At 34.9% G+C, this 15,679-nt stretch overlaps 1 protein-coding gene across 1 annotated transcript in view; it reads right to left on the bottom strand.

The window, feature by feature from the left end:
- LOC102525641 (sulfotransferase 1 family member D1-like) overlaps positions 1 to 13,211 on the bottom strand; it is a 31,442-nt gene extending 18,231 nt beyond the window's left edge. The window contains exon 1 of the mRNA XM_006212499.3: positions 13,139 to 13,211. The gene's annotated coding sequence lies outside the window, so the exon portion shown is untranslated. The remainder of the gene's footprint in view (positions 1 to 13,138) is intronic.
- Between the last annotated feature and the right edge of the window lie 2,468 nt (positions 13,212 to 15,679).

The raw sequence follows: 15,679 nt of genomic DNA on the forward strand, positions 1-15,679 counted from the left end.
ATTCTCTTTCGCTGTGAGCCATCACAAGATCCTGTATATATTTCCCTGTGCTACACAGAACAAGCTTGTTTTTCTATTCTACATTTTGAAATCCCAGTCTGTTCCTTCCCACACCATGCCCCTTGGTAACCACAAGTTGTATTCTATGTCTATGAGTCTGTTTCTGTTTTTTGGGGGTTTTTGTTTGTTTGTTTGTTTTTAAATTCCACATATAAGTGATCTCATATGGTATTTTTCTTTCTCTTTCTGGCTTGCTTCACTTAGAATGACATTCTCCAGGGACATCCATGTTGCTGCAAATGGTGTAGACTGCCCTAGGAGAACATTTTTGATATATGTCATATAATGTTTTGCCTAAATTTTCTTCTAGGAGGTTTATTGTATCTTGTCTTATGTTTAAGTCTTTGATCCATTTTGAGTTGATTTTTGTGTATGGTGTGAGGGAGTGTTCTAGCTTCACTGCTTTACATGCTGCTGTCCAGTTTTCCCAACACCATTTGCTGAAGAGACTGTCTTTACTCCATTGTATATTCTTGCCTCCTTTGTCGAAGATTAGTTGACCAAAAGTTTGTGGGTTCATTTCTGGGCTCTCTATTCTGTTCCATTGGTCTATATGTCTGTTTTTGTACCAATACCATGCTGTCTTGATGACTGTAGCTCTATAGTATTGTCTGAAGTCTGGGAGAGTTGTCCCTGCAGCCTCTTTCTTTCTCTTCAGTAATGGTTTGGCAATTCTAGGTCTTTTGTGGTTCCATATAAATTTTATTATGATTTGTTCTAGTTCTGTGAAATAATCCTGCGTAATTTGATAGGGATTGCATTAAATCTGTAGATTGCCTTGGGCAATGTGACCATTTTAACAATATTGATTCTTCCAATCCAGGAGCATGGGATATCTTTCCATTTTTTAAACTCTTCTTTAATTTCCTTCATCAATAGTTTTTAGTTTTCTGTGTATAATCTTTTCACCTCGTTGGTTAAATTTACTCCTAGGTATTTTCTTACTTTGGGTGTTATTTTAAAAGGGGATTGTTTCTTTACTTTCTTTTTCTGTTTATTCATCATTAGTGTAAAGAAATGCAACTGATTTTTGAACATTAATCTTGTAACCTGCTAACTTGCTGAATTCTTCGATCAGCTCTAGTAGTTTTTGTGTGGACCTTTTAGGATTTTCTATATATAGTAACATGTCGTCAACATATAGTGACACTTTTACATCTTCTTTTCCAGTTTGGATCCCTTTTATTTCTCTCTCTTGCTTTTCTGCTGTGGCTAGGACTTCCAGGACAATGTTGAATAGGAGTGGTAAGAGTGGGCATCCTTGTCTTGTCTCAGATTTTAGTGGGAAGCTTTTGAGTTTTTCACCATTGAGTACTATGCTGGCTATAGGTTTGTCATATATACCTTTTATTATGTTGAGATATGTTCCCTCTATACCCACTTTGGTGAGAGTTTTTATCATAAATGGGTGTTGAATGATATCAAATGCTTTTTCTGCATCTGTTGACATGTTCATGTGGTTTTTGTCCTTTCTCTTGTTGATATGATGTATTACATTGATTGATTTATGTATGTTGAACCACCCTTGTGTCCCTGGGATGAACCCCACTTGATCATAATGTATAATTTTTTTTTATGTGTTGTTGGATTCTATTTGCTAGTATTCTGGTGGAGATTTTTGCATCTATGTTCATCAATGGTATTGGCCTATAATTCTCTTTTTTGGTAGTGTCTTTGCCTGGTTTTGGTATCAGGGTGATGGTGGCTTCACAGAATGAGTTTGGGAGTATTCCCTCCTTTTCAATCTTCTGGAAGAGTTTGAGAAGGACTGGAATGAGTTCTTCTTTGTATGTTTGGTAGAATTCCCTGGTAAAGCCGTCTGGTCCTGGACTTTTATTTGTAGGGAGGTTTCTCTTTTTATTGCTATTTTGATTTCATTTCTAGTGATCATTTTTTTCAAGTGGTCAGTTTCTTCTTGGTTTAGTCTTGGTGAACTGTATGTTTCCAGAAACTTGTCCAGCTCCTCTAGGTTATCCATTTTGGTTCCATATAGTTTTTCATAATATTCTCATATGATATTCTGTATTTCTATGTTATTTATTGTAATTTCTCCATTTTCCTTTCTTATTTTGCTTATTTGTGCTCTCTCTTTTTTCTTCTTTGTGAGTTTGGCCAGAGGCTTGTCGATTTTATTTACTTTTTCAAAAAACCAGCTTTTGGTTTGATTGATTTTTTTATTGTTTTTTAAATCTCTATTTTATTTATTTCCTCCCTGATCTTTATTATTTACTTCCTTCTGCTGCCTTTTGGGGTTTTTTGCTCTCCTTTTTCTAATTCTTTTAGCTGGTGGGTTAGATTATTTATTTGATATTGTTCTTTTTTGAGGAAGGCCTGTATCACTATAAACTTCCCTCTTAGAACTGCCTTTGCTGCATCCTATAAATTTTGTGTGGTTGTAGTTTCATTTTCATTTGTCTCAAGGTCTTTTTTAATTTCAGCTTTGACTTCATCATTGACCCATTGGTTTTTTAATAGCTTGTTGTTTAATCTCCATGCTTTCCTTTTTTTCTCCTATGTTTCTCTGTTGTTGATTTGTAGTTTCATGGCATTGTGGTCAGTAAAGGTGCTTGAGATAATTTCGATCTTCTTAAAATTGTTGAGGCTTCTTTTGTGCCCAAGTACATAATTAATCCTAGAAAATGTTCCATGTGCACTTGAAAACAATATATATCCTATTGGGGGGGGGTAATCCTCTGAAAATATCCACCAAATCTAATTTTTCTATTGTATCATTTAATTTCTCTGTTGCTTTATTTATTTTCTGTCTGGAAGATCTGTCTAGTGATTTTAATAAAGTGTTAAAATCTCCAGCAATGATTGTATTCCCATCAATTTCCCCCTTTATCTCTGTTAGTAATTGTTTTATGTATTTAGGTGCTCCTATATTGGGTGCATATATATTAAGGAGTGTAATATCCTCATCTTGTATTAATCATTATAAAATGTCCTTCATTATCTTTATGGCCTCTGTGTTAAAGTCTATTTTGTCTACTTGGCTCTTCTTTATAGCTTCAATCTCATTTTTGACATATTTTATATCTCTAAACACTACCTCTTTTAGTTCCTTCAGTACTTTGATCACTCCTTTTTTGAAATCTTGATCAAGTAGGCCATCAATGTCTAATTCATTAATTGTGCTTTCAGGGGATTTCTTTGATCTTTTAATTGGGAGTGGTTACTCTGCTCCTTTATATTGCTCATATCTCTCTGGTACTGTGGCTTAAGGAATATCAGTTATCTATTGTGGTCCTTAAGGAGTTTATTTATTTATCTATCTAAAGCCTATGCAGGAATAAAACTTAAAAAAAGAGAGAGAGAATTTTAAAAGAATGGAGAAAAAAAGGTTTGAAACAGTGTATAATCAATAATAGAAGAACAAGTTGAAGAAGAATAGCAATTGACTTGAGACGTCTTATAAAAACGTTAAAAAAAAAAAGAAGAAAATCAGAAAACAATATTTGAAACCTGTGTATAATCAATAACAGGAGATCAAAACCAAGAGAATTAAAAATGAAATGAGGTGGTTTTTTAAAAATAATAATAATAAAATGATTTTAAAAGAAAAAATTTAAAGGGATTAAAACTGTAGACATATACAATTGTTTAAAATGTAAAAATTAAAAAGGTAATAGAAAATAGAACAGTTACAAGAAAGATTTAAAAAGAAAAAAGAAGGATGTGTTCTCCTGGAGACTGTTTGGTCTTAATGATTTTATCGAGGAGTCTTTCTGTCTTTGCCCTGTTTTGCGAACTCAAGCTTGCTGTTTCCAGAGGCCCTCCGTTGGCACCCTCGTCTGTGCTGCTCCCAGTGCCTGTCAGCAAGCAGATTGCGCCTCCTCCCAACACTAGGTCAGGTGCTGCGCTCTTACCCGGTGGGCGGGCGGGTCACTCCCCCTCCCGATGCCTCAGTCAGATGCTCTGCTGTAGGGAGGCAGCTGGGTGGGTCATGCCCCCTCACAGCACCGTGGTCAGGTGCTGCCTTCCTGCTGGGAAGGCAGGTGACCACCTGCCCTCTCCTGGCACCGGTCACTCTGCTGCTCTGTGCGGCTGCCCACTCTGCCTCTAGTCGGTGCTCAGAAGATGGGCACTGGGAAGACCGCGGAACCGCCCCACCCCTGCTCTATTCCAAAACTCAGCTCCTTGTTTGTCTTGGCAGTGCGAGTTCTCTGAGGTACCAGGGCAGAAAGATCCTATCTGCCTCAGGTTGTAAACAAGTCTCAGTCCTGTCTAGGAGGTTGCAGAGCCCTCAGGTGTGGATTCAGGTCTCAGCCCGGCCCTCGCCAGGGCACTGTGCACAGAGGATATGGCGGTTGTGGCTGCACCCCGCCTCTGTTCTCTCCAGAAGCACCTGTAATGGCACCGCGGGTCTGAGGAGACAAAGGCTACAGCACCCCTCCCCCCAGGGCACACCAGCCGTGTTGCTTTGGGTCCCCCCCCCCATAATTTATGGGGGGCCCAGGTTGTACTGCTCTGTATTCCCTCCCAGCCATGGTGCACAGCACCCTGCAGTCTCCTGGGGCTATGTCAGTCCTCCGCCCGGCTCAGGCGTCCTGTCCCGGCCCCCAGCTGCCAGCTCATGTCTCGGGCTGGGTGTCGCAGGGACCCTTTGTGCCTGTTTAACTTAGTTCTGTCGGTCAAGGGCTGCTCCAGGCAGATCTGAGCCTTGAAGGCTCTCCCTCCGTCCCATTGGCCTCTCCATTGGAGAGGGGGAGATTCAGTGAACGAGCGCTATTCATCCTTTTCTGCTCCCTCTGCGCGGTCCTTCACTGTTTTGCTTTTTCTTTTTTTTTCTTTTCTCCTACCAGATTCATGGTTTCTTTGTCTTTTGAGAGGGTGATGTTGTGTTGGAGTTCAGCAGGTGCTCTGGTTGCCTGGGTGGGTCCGTGGATGTGAGTTTTGGTGTATTTGTGGGACAGGGTGAGCTGCCAGCGTCCTACTCTGCCATCTTGGCCCCTCCCCTCACCTGTGTGTTTTCTGAAGTGCAATTTCTTTTTTTCTTTCTACCTTTACTTTAACCTTTTTACTCCCCTCCCCCACCATGTACATCTCTCTAAATAAATCTACTTTTACTCAAACAAAAAAAAAAGAAAAAAGAGAAAAAGTCTGTGAGGTCTCCAGATTCCAAATTCATATGCCGTATCTGTCATTTACTATCAGTGGGACTCTGGACAAATCATAAACCTAACTTCGATTTCTTAATTTTAAATGGAAGTAATGACTTATGCACTTTATAGAGCTATTTCGATGGAGAAATAAGGTGATGGATGTAACATGTTATAAAGTATATGTATATTTGTTAAGTTGTAGGCATCATTAATATTATCATTATTATTATTTCCCCCAAATCTGCTTTAATTTATATCCTTACCATCATCTACCCTTTATTTTGGTAACAGTCTTAACATTATTCCCCTAATCTCCAAGCTCAGCTCCTTCCAACTACTATTAGGATAATAGCTGATCACAATCCCATAATTGAAAAGATAAAGTTTAAAGAGCTTTATCATAGTTTTAATGTTTAAACTTCTCTGACCTTCCCTCTGTTTACCTCTGCCCCCTTACATTTTAGCCTCCAGCAATAAGGCAATTAAAAAAATAGACCCACCTCTTACACCTAGCTGTTGCATTTGCATGTTTCTGTCTCTGAGCTGATACTTATTTCTTTCGTCTATTCGGAAAACTCCTATTCTTTCCTCAAAATCTTGTACAAGTTTCACATCATCTGAAAAGCTTTCCTAGTAACCTAAAGACAAAATTAGTCACTCTCTCTCCTCCATTTCTATACCTTGAATATACAGGTATTATTTTATATACTTTAGTGTGTTGATGTTATCTGTTTGCAGTGTCTTTTTCTCTATCTAGAATTCAGGTTCCTTGTTCCTAGATTGGAACATATGTTTGGCATTATAATTCCAAGGCCTTTAGTTTATTGAGGTTAATAAATGCATGTATGTAATAAATGAAATGAAGCTTCTCTAATATTCTAGGTGGAATAATCAGAGATTAAATTACTTTATTGTACCACTATAATTCTGATTATCAAGTTAACACTTTGAGATATACTGGGAAGTGTCAGTAGGTCATAGATCCAATCAACAAGTAGTTTACATTCTAACTCATTATTCAAAATACACACACATTCACATAGACATATACACAGACACAACCCTGCTTTCAGTGCATGTTACTATGTAATTTAATTACTATAAAAATCTTCTAATTTAAGTTCTATTATCCCCATTGTTCCAAGGGGAATACTAACATAGAGAAAGTTAAGTAACTTACCAGGTCACACCCTCAGTAAGTGGCAGGACTGGGTTTGAACTCAGAGTCTGACTACAGGGCCAGTAATCTTAATTGTCTATACTCCCTTCTAAATACAAACATTGAAGAGATAAATTTTAATACAAGGTGACATTGGAGAAGTGCCAATTATGGCAAAGTGGATGGTAGATCTACAGTGCAGGTTGGGTGATTTGATTTTGACCATGAAGTTTGGCTAATTAGAGATACAAAAATAGTCAAGGTAGAAAAGATATAAAAACAATACTCTTTTTCCTCAATATCATACACATTGAAGTGCTTCATAAATATATGGAAATGACTACTAAAGTGCATAGGAGCTGACTTTTAGAAAGACACTAATGATTTCCTTTAATAATATTTGTTTTCATTCAATATTCATATATTTTACCTGATTATATGAAATTTTATTTGAAGCCATTTCTAAAAGGAGATATCGTACATTATCAACCTTGTTTCATATACAAAAACTGTACAAAGAAATGTTTTACATTAGTTAATATACAGAATTTTATAACTTTTGGAATATCTGTGTTTTTGCCAATAGCTGGTTACTATGGATCATACACTGAAGGTGAATTAATCATATTCATGTATTATAATATTTCCTAAGTTGGATTCAAATTTCGCTAGAATTAAATACTCTAAATTAGCATTATGACTCCTAAAAAACTGAAAAGTATTCGTGGAAGAAATGCAGTCAAATTTAACTTACCTTTAAACTGCTGAGAGCTTTAAGTGAACATTCTCAAGTTAAGAATCAGAGCCAGAAAATCATTAAAAGAATGATACCTTTGAGTGGTATATACCTTATTGTACAAGAGAAATTGAATTGATGAAAGCTCAGGAAATGTTGAAAGAAGATGGTTTTCCCTTAGGCCTCTTTTGTTTACTCCTCTGAAAATGTCCCTTGAAATATAACTTCTTCTGGAGGATAATTATAAGACCTTGAAAATAATTTAATATCCTTCACACTGATAAAAGTCAGTGTTAGACCACGTTAAGCTGATCAAAACTGTTCACTCTCTTGACTATTGATGATCTGAAATAATGAAATGTTATACCTAGGTATATGATGTATCTTAGTCATAAAAAATTGAATATTAAACTAATAATAATCAATATGTTATTCTCCCAGGAAGTAGTCGATACTCAGCAGAGTTTTGACCTAAACAGGACAGATTTTGTTAGCTCTCTTTTAAATACGTGAAATCTAAAATATTTTAATATTAGGAATGCTTTATTTGCAGGACTCTTCTGAGCACAGACTTGGGAAACTGAAGACAGGTATTTAGTACAGCTAAAACTTTAAGCAAAATTAATGCTCTTTGATTACCAAACCATGTTCTTTAAGTCACAACATTAGGAAGAAGAAAGAAATGAGCAATTGAATAGAACAGTCCTTTATTGCTGAAAAATTCCATTAGATTACTACTAATTAAATGCTGCTTCACTTTTATAAAAATTCAAAGTTTACATTTATAGAAGTTTCTCATTTATACAAACTCAAAAGTAATACAGATACCATTCTGTATTTTTCATATGATCATTCATAGTTTACCTCTGCAATATATGACTCAATTATGTGGCTTTTGACTGTTGTTTTCTGTTCTTTTTTGTTTGCTGTATAGCTAGAAATTATGCTATGTTCTTTTCCCATACACTGTGTCTCATAAACAATCTTGGTCTATATTACAAGCATCTAATTTATTTGGCAAAACAAAAGCAACATGGAGTGACATTAAGGCACGGACTATGAAAACGATTAATACTTATTGAACAGTTACAGGCATTATAATTTCTGTATCATGTATTTCCACTTCAACCTAATAATAGCTTCAAATCCATATAATGATTAGAAAATTTCAGAGTTTATGCAACTTGCCCAACTATACAAAACTTATAAATGGTAAAATCAGGTTTCAAATCCTAGGAAGTAACTTAATGATAAAAGCACTTAGCTTTGTTGATGGAAAGGCCACTGTTAGAAAAATTTTTAATTTCCCACCTATGTAGCTTTGGGCAAGACAACTCTTTTTTTTTTTGAGCATAGAATTCTTCACCTTAGTAGATAGTATCCAATCCATAAAACCATTGTCATTGTGTTATTGGCATTGCTATAATCTCATAAATGAAATAATTTAGTATGGATAAAGATGCAGCATGCTGTCTGGTCGGTAAAAATCACTCAGCACAGCTTAAGTTATTACCAGAATTATTATCACATTATTGCCGTTCATACCATTATAATCTCAAAGTTCTTTCCTTTTTTTAATTTCAACACTACCTCAAGTTGGAAGAAAAATGCCTTCTATTCAATCTAAAGAACAACTCTCCATCCTTCACTCAGTTCCACACAAAAAGAGATAATGGGTGTAAGGTTTTATTTTTGATCTCTGCTTTCTAAACAGTCTTGAGTGAGTCATTAACCCTATAAGTGCTTGGCAACTATAGCCTTTGATTGGAGACAATTGCCCTTACTCCTGTTTCCTTGGCCTCATACAGATGTTCCAAGGTTAAATATGCCCTGTTCTCTGAGATCCGGGTACTTAACTGTACACAGTCAGGAAGCACCGGATGCCCTTTGTTATTAGGCACTTTTTTATCACCAGAGTCTTTCAACAGTGACATTTTATAGTGAAGAGTTAATTATAGTCTTCTCTATCTGGGATCCCCGAGGTCTAATAAAATCCAGAAAAACAACTTTCCAGTCCCATAGCAATGCAAGAGATTGATGAGATCTCAGTTCCTGAAAACATAAACAACTGCTTTATAATAGGCCTTGCTTGTTTGTCAGCCTAAAAGAAATACATGTTAGAAGTAGGATAACAAATGTGGATCTTCATTAAAAACATAACTGTGTATATGTGTGCTTGCATATGTGGGTTTTTTTAACCTTTATTTTGTCTTTTTTTCCCTAATGATTTAGTTTTCCTGTCACTCTAGTGCTCTGTGGTTTTACCTGAAGTTTTAAGTAGGCGATTGAGAAACAGACATCTTCCAGCGGAGTTGATGGTGAGGCAAGTTGAGATAAAGCTTCCTATTTATAAATCAAAAATAGGCAAGGATTGATAAGCGGAGAAATAAACATTTATGCAACACTTATTATAGATCAGGGCTAAGTTTTCAAAAGGAACCTTCAAGTGTGATTTTGGATTCTGTATCTAAATTTTCTTTGCCATAATGTCATCATCTGTAAAATGGGAATGATTTTATGTCACATCACACTGGACAGTTGTGAGAATTAAATGAGTAAAGTATCTAGAACAACATTTGATGCAAAGTAAAGATCAATAAAATATTAGCAAGAAAAACAACTAGAATAATAGTTTAACCTTATAGCAATTTTTGAGATGAATATTACTTATCCTTATCTTACAGGGGAAGAAACCGTCTTGGAGAAGTTATGAACACTTTGCAAAATCAAACAACTACGTAGGGAAGTAAAAAATCATTACTGGTCTTACGGATTTTGGTGATAATCTTTTCCGTTCTTTTTTCAGTTGAATCATTAGTTCTTTTTTTAAACCTAATATGAACACTTAAGGTTTTGAACCTGCCACTGATCAATGCTTTGGCCAAATCCCAGAGATTTTTCATATTTCTAGCTTTTATTATTTACCACATAATTTATGTTGAATCATATGACTGCTGACCCAATAGATTATTTTTTTTTCAGTTTGGTTTAGTTTTAATTTTCCAATCAACCACATTTTACAATGTTTAATTGGACTCTATGCTAATTTGCTCGTCTAGAGAATAAAAACATCACAAACTCTACATTTTAGATTTGTGATTTTCTTATGCTAATGAGTGATCATTTTGTTGCAAGTTATGTTATCTATTGGTGGTATAAGCATAAATGTATGCATTTATATATAGACACACACAAATGAATTCATTATCAATTATTTTTAAATCTTCAGAATCTTTTAAAAATGTAATCATTTGGACAGATTACTATCGTGTAAAATTGCCCTCTGTACATATGTTTGCATCAATTTTTCTCAAAACTTTTAACATACACATGTACAAGGAACTGTGTCAGGAATGCCTGAGACATGGCCCGAGGACCTCCATACTTGCTGCCCATGTGGTTCTTTGGCTGAACACTATAAACTAAAGCTGCTGAATATTTGTTGAGTTGCCGAAAGGAAAGAATAATGCTGAGAACTGGACTCTTCTTGGAGTAAAGAAAACGTACCTTTCCCTAATAACAGGTGAGATAAGTTGTATAAACCAATCATGTGTGTAGAATAAATTTACCCTTTAATCCAAATTCTTAATAAGCAACTTACGCAAGGCAGCATTAACTCCCTCATTTTCTTCTGGTTGGACATTTCTGGCTTCCTCTGGAATCTGTGGGTCTCAAATGGAATTCTAACACCCCAAATAAATTGACCTTTTGGCCTCTTTATACTTCTTGGTCCTTTCAGTTGACACACAGTATGTCAGTGTCCTCTTCACTTTGAAAGAGTGCTATTTGAAATGTAGATTTTTTTTTATTGTTTTGTGTTTACTATGGAATATAATATTTATTATCATAGATTCACCTTTCTACCCCTTAATTTTTTTTGAATTCTATTTTATTTTAGTTTGTCTAGATGAATCTGTTTCTCAACTAATCCCTTAAAAAATCCATATATATGTACATATGCATACACATATACTTACATTTAAATATATTTATCCAGTTCTGATTTTCTCACTATATAGGTGTACTTCTTTAACAGAGATATTTTATCCCTCTTCTTTAAAATACATTTCTTTCTTCCTTGACCATCTACAACTCCTATTAATACTGTAATTTTCATAGCATGAGTTTCTGTTGAAGATAGAATACAAAATTTAGTCTTCGAGAAATAGTGATATTTACATAGGCTAAGAGCATTGATAATTTCTGCTAACTTGAGAAGCCTAGAGTTAGGGATAGCCTAAATCCACATTTCCAGGGCTAAAGTGATCCGTTTTGGGCTAAATCAGACCTAACGAGAATTAGCTGGGTAATGTCAGATCCCTTATTGCGAAGCCTTTCCCAAAGAATAAATTTTTCTTCTCTAGGAAAGATTAATGTTATCTCCACTCTTCTTCCTCTCTAAATGCAGAATGAAATGAGATGTGTATACTGTGAAGCTTAATAAAGTGGCACTTCAGTTCTTCATGGAAATAAATGACTGCTTACTTTAACCCACTTGTGTATCTTAGAACTGAAACATTTTAGATTCTGCCTGGCCACCAGTCCTCTGCTGCCTGGCCACAGTCTGTGAAAGTATCCTGCAAATTTTTAAAGGCGTTTGAAAACTACTTCCTATCAACTTTTCAAATCACTTTCAAAGACTTTCATGGTTATTTGTATCAAGTTTCAGACTCCAAGAGAAAGTTGCTCTTAGATGCAGTGAACAAAGTTATGCATTTGCTAACATTCTGGGGAGAACAAAGAATCAAATTGATGTTGAAGAACGTCCTGTAAATATGCTGGGCCATCATGAAATACTAATTAGTCGTGTGACCTAAAATGAGCTTTTTTTTTTTTTAAATCACACAAGTACTTCTTTTAGTAGATCTGGAAGTCTAGATATCATATGATAGTACAAGGCTTCAACTATATTAACCTCACTTTAAGTTGGGTATGTAGGGATATTAAAGGCCAGTAAAGCTTTATACACTTTGATAGCTAACAAATCTGTATAGCATTAAAAACAAAAATCTGGTTTTGGAACATTTTCAGAACACTGGTTTATAAATTTCAGATATACAATTGTTCTTGTATCTGAGGAAAATATTTAGATTTTTTTTTTAAAATAGTAATTGTGAAACATTTATCCATTGAAAAAAAGTTTGTATTGACTGATCTCAGGCATTAGTTTAAATAGATTAATCTGACTTCCTAGAATTCTATTTAATTTAAGATATTCCATTTTAAAATGTGTTGAGCCTTTTTCATTTGTTTCTAGACACACTTTTTTATTACTATAATAAAGAATGGTATGTGTCTCTTCCTTTATTAGGACTTTTTGTACTTATGTGGGGTTCTTGGAAAATAGCTTTGGTAATAAATTCAAGGGAAAAAACTAAGGGATGTATACACCATACTGAAGTGGTTATGATTCAGATGACAATAGGAGAGTATATGTGGGGAAAAAATAGCTCAAATCTTGCTTTAAAACTCTTTAGGAAGTAATTAATTTCCAGAAATTTGAAGAACACATTACTGTAGTTGTTCTCTGATTTAATAATAAAGATTGCATATATATAATAGTGAAAAATATGCCATGTAGTCAAAATATTTTTGAAAAGGAAATAAAGCAGTCATCAATGGAAAATGCATTTATCTAGCATTATACAATACATGGTCTTCAGGAATCTTCAGAAGTACACAAAAAAACAGACTTGTGAAAACTACCTTTGACTAGCTCTGATTTTCATATTCCCAGACACAGATTTTTTTTCAGAACTCAATTTAGCCACAGAGCATGCAAGAATATTCCTTTTAAATTAAATAGAAACATAGAGAAAGTGGAAGACTAATAGACTTTAACATTTTTTGTAGCATTATATATGTAAAATTAGTGGAGTAGGGTACCTCAACACAATTTTAATACGAAAAATAACCCTGTGAATTGATGATAGGAAACCTGGACCTAAGAATTCCCAAATATTTCCCATTTTGTGGCAAAACATCCATACTAGAATTTTCCATTTCTCATTCTCTAAGTTTTCAATTGTTTTACACAAAATACAGGTACTGTGAAGACAGATTTGATAAATCACTTACCTGGTGCCTGCCTTGAAAAACTGGAGGTCCAGGCTGTGTTTCTACTGCATTGGTTAATGGAAGTTTCACTCTCTGTTGTTTCAGTCAGACAAGATAATCTGTCCTTTGCATTAGGAAGGCAAAAATGAAGTCTTCAGAGCTGTGTGAGGTTGGTGACTAAACTGTACAAAGCCTGTTGGTGTTTTAAGTGGTAAAGACTTAAGGGGAGGTTTTTTGCTGTCTCTTGTGGTGGTAAATGAAATGAAACAAAGAGTCCATGGAAATCTATGAAGCTTAGTAACTGAAATTAACTTTTCTCAAATAATTATGTATAGTAGATGAAGGCACATTAGTTTTGCTTTCACTTTTGTGTCTGATATCAACAACAAGGCCAATCAAAATGCAGATGACCTTTCCACTTCAGTAATTCTGTCAGAATACTTCACTGAAACATGATTTATCCTTACTTCTAGAACTGCTTGGGTAAGTTTGGCAGACCAGAGCGTGCTCCCTGTGTGAGAGCAAAGGGAAGGGGAAACGCAACCAAGAAATACTGGACCTTATTCTGCATATTAAATAATGCCTGTTCCATCTAAATGCAGGTCACCTTTCTTATATCACCTTTCTTAGCCACTTGGTTATAGTGGTGACTGGTAAAAACACATTTCAAAAGAGGAAAAAAAAAAACTGGTTTGAGGACTCCTGGCATTTTCCCTATGACCAAAATATTTTTTGTGACTTTGTTCTTTTTGGTCTCTAGGTCTTGAAATCACAATGGGGATAAAGGGCATAGTTTTTAAATCTGTGAGTTTATCAACCTGCATAATAATGGCATTTGACATTGAAATCTCTCATTCAACAAAATGTGAAGATGTAAATGTTTTATGTTATTATCCTCTATGAACATCCTAAACAAATATTTTCTTTGAATCCCATAGAAAAATCTAGATGAAGATTTGTTCTTTAGTGTGCTTCAAGGAAGAAACCAAGATACAACCCAGATATCAAGCTGCTACAGAACCACAGGAAGGCAAAAACCACTGGAGGCAATTAGATACTTTTCAGATGAGTTGGAAAAACATTCCTAGTTTGCGCTCCAGATTTGGGACCAGAAAATGATCCTTAGGTTGTGCCCATTTCTGCCCCCATTTCTCCTCTTGCAAGCAATTGGAGATTTATGTACTAGAAAAATTGAAAAGTAGGGATTCAAGCATTAGGGTCACCAGCTGTAGCCAATGAAAATATGTCATATAGTGAAAACAAGGGAACTGTGGTCGTGTTACTGAATTTGGGGGAAACTAATATTTAGTTTGTCCCTTTTTTCTTTCCCATTTAAGAATAACAAACTCTGGGACAAAAATTACTCCCTTTTTCTCTTAAGAAGACTATCTCCACTTTTTACATCTTTTTTTTTTGCAGACAGCATATATCTTACCATTCTTACATATTGAAATGCTTTTCTTATATTTTCAGTGACTTTCCTAATTATACATGTATTACAATTTTTAACCTTTAAGAATTTTAATCTCTAGTGGAAACCGAGAAGAACTGTCTGTTAGATATCAGCATTTTTGATTGGTAAACTTATAAACAGATTTTATTTTATTTTTGTTTGTTGCTTTTTTATTTAAGTGTAGTTAATTTACAATGTTATATTAGTTTATGTTGTATAGCAAAGTGATTCAGTTATATACATTATTTTTTATGTTCTTTTTTGTTAGAGCTTATTACAATATATTGAATATAGTTCCCTATGCTATACAATAGGACATTCTCTTTATCTATTTTGTATATAGTATTTTGTATCTGTTGATCCCAAACTCCTAATTTATTCCTCCCCCTACCCTTTTCCCCTTTGGTAACTATAAGTTAGTTTGTTTTCTATGTCTGTGAATCTTTTTATGTTTTATATATAGATTCATCTGTGAATAAAACAAAGTTCCTGCCTTCATGGAGTTTAATTGTATTTGGATTGGAGAGAGACAAAATAAATATTATCTTTGATTGACTAATCTAGATGGAGTCTGATAGGTTTATACGTCTTAATGTCACCATTCCTCTCTTTGTAACTGATTAGTATTCTCTGGAGAGATACACTTAGTATCTGCAATATCCAGTTCTATATTGAATTAGTTATATGTTATGATGTAACAAATGACATACACTAAAATATAGTAGCTTAAAGCAACAAACATTTTTTATCTTATACAGTTATATGGAAATGATGCAGCAAGGTGGTTCTGGCTCATGGTCAATTGTTGGTTGGGGTTCCAATCACCAGAAGATGAGAGGATGGAGGCTTTAGGACTGGAGAATTTAATTCCGAGATCTTTGACTTGTATGGCTATTGATAGGAAGCCTCAGTTCCATTCCAGTTATTGACAGACAACCTCATTGCTTTGCCGTGAAGGAATGTCCAGAGAGTTGCTGAATATACTCATGAGATGGCAGTTTTATTTCCTCCTTCACAATCTCTACAGTCTGTGTGCCATTGATTTGTTTGTTTTCTTTATGTATTGTGTATTTAACTAATCGATTGATTAATTAATTAATTTTTGCTCT

Source organism: Vicugna pacos, chromosome 2 (assembly GCF_048564905.1).
Source record: "Vicugna pacos chromosome 2, VicPac4, whole genome shotgun sequence".
Classification (NCBI taxonomy): domain Eukaryota; kingdom Metazoa; phylum Chordata; class Mammalia; order Artiodactyla; family Camelidae; genus Vicugna; species Vicugna pacos.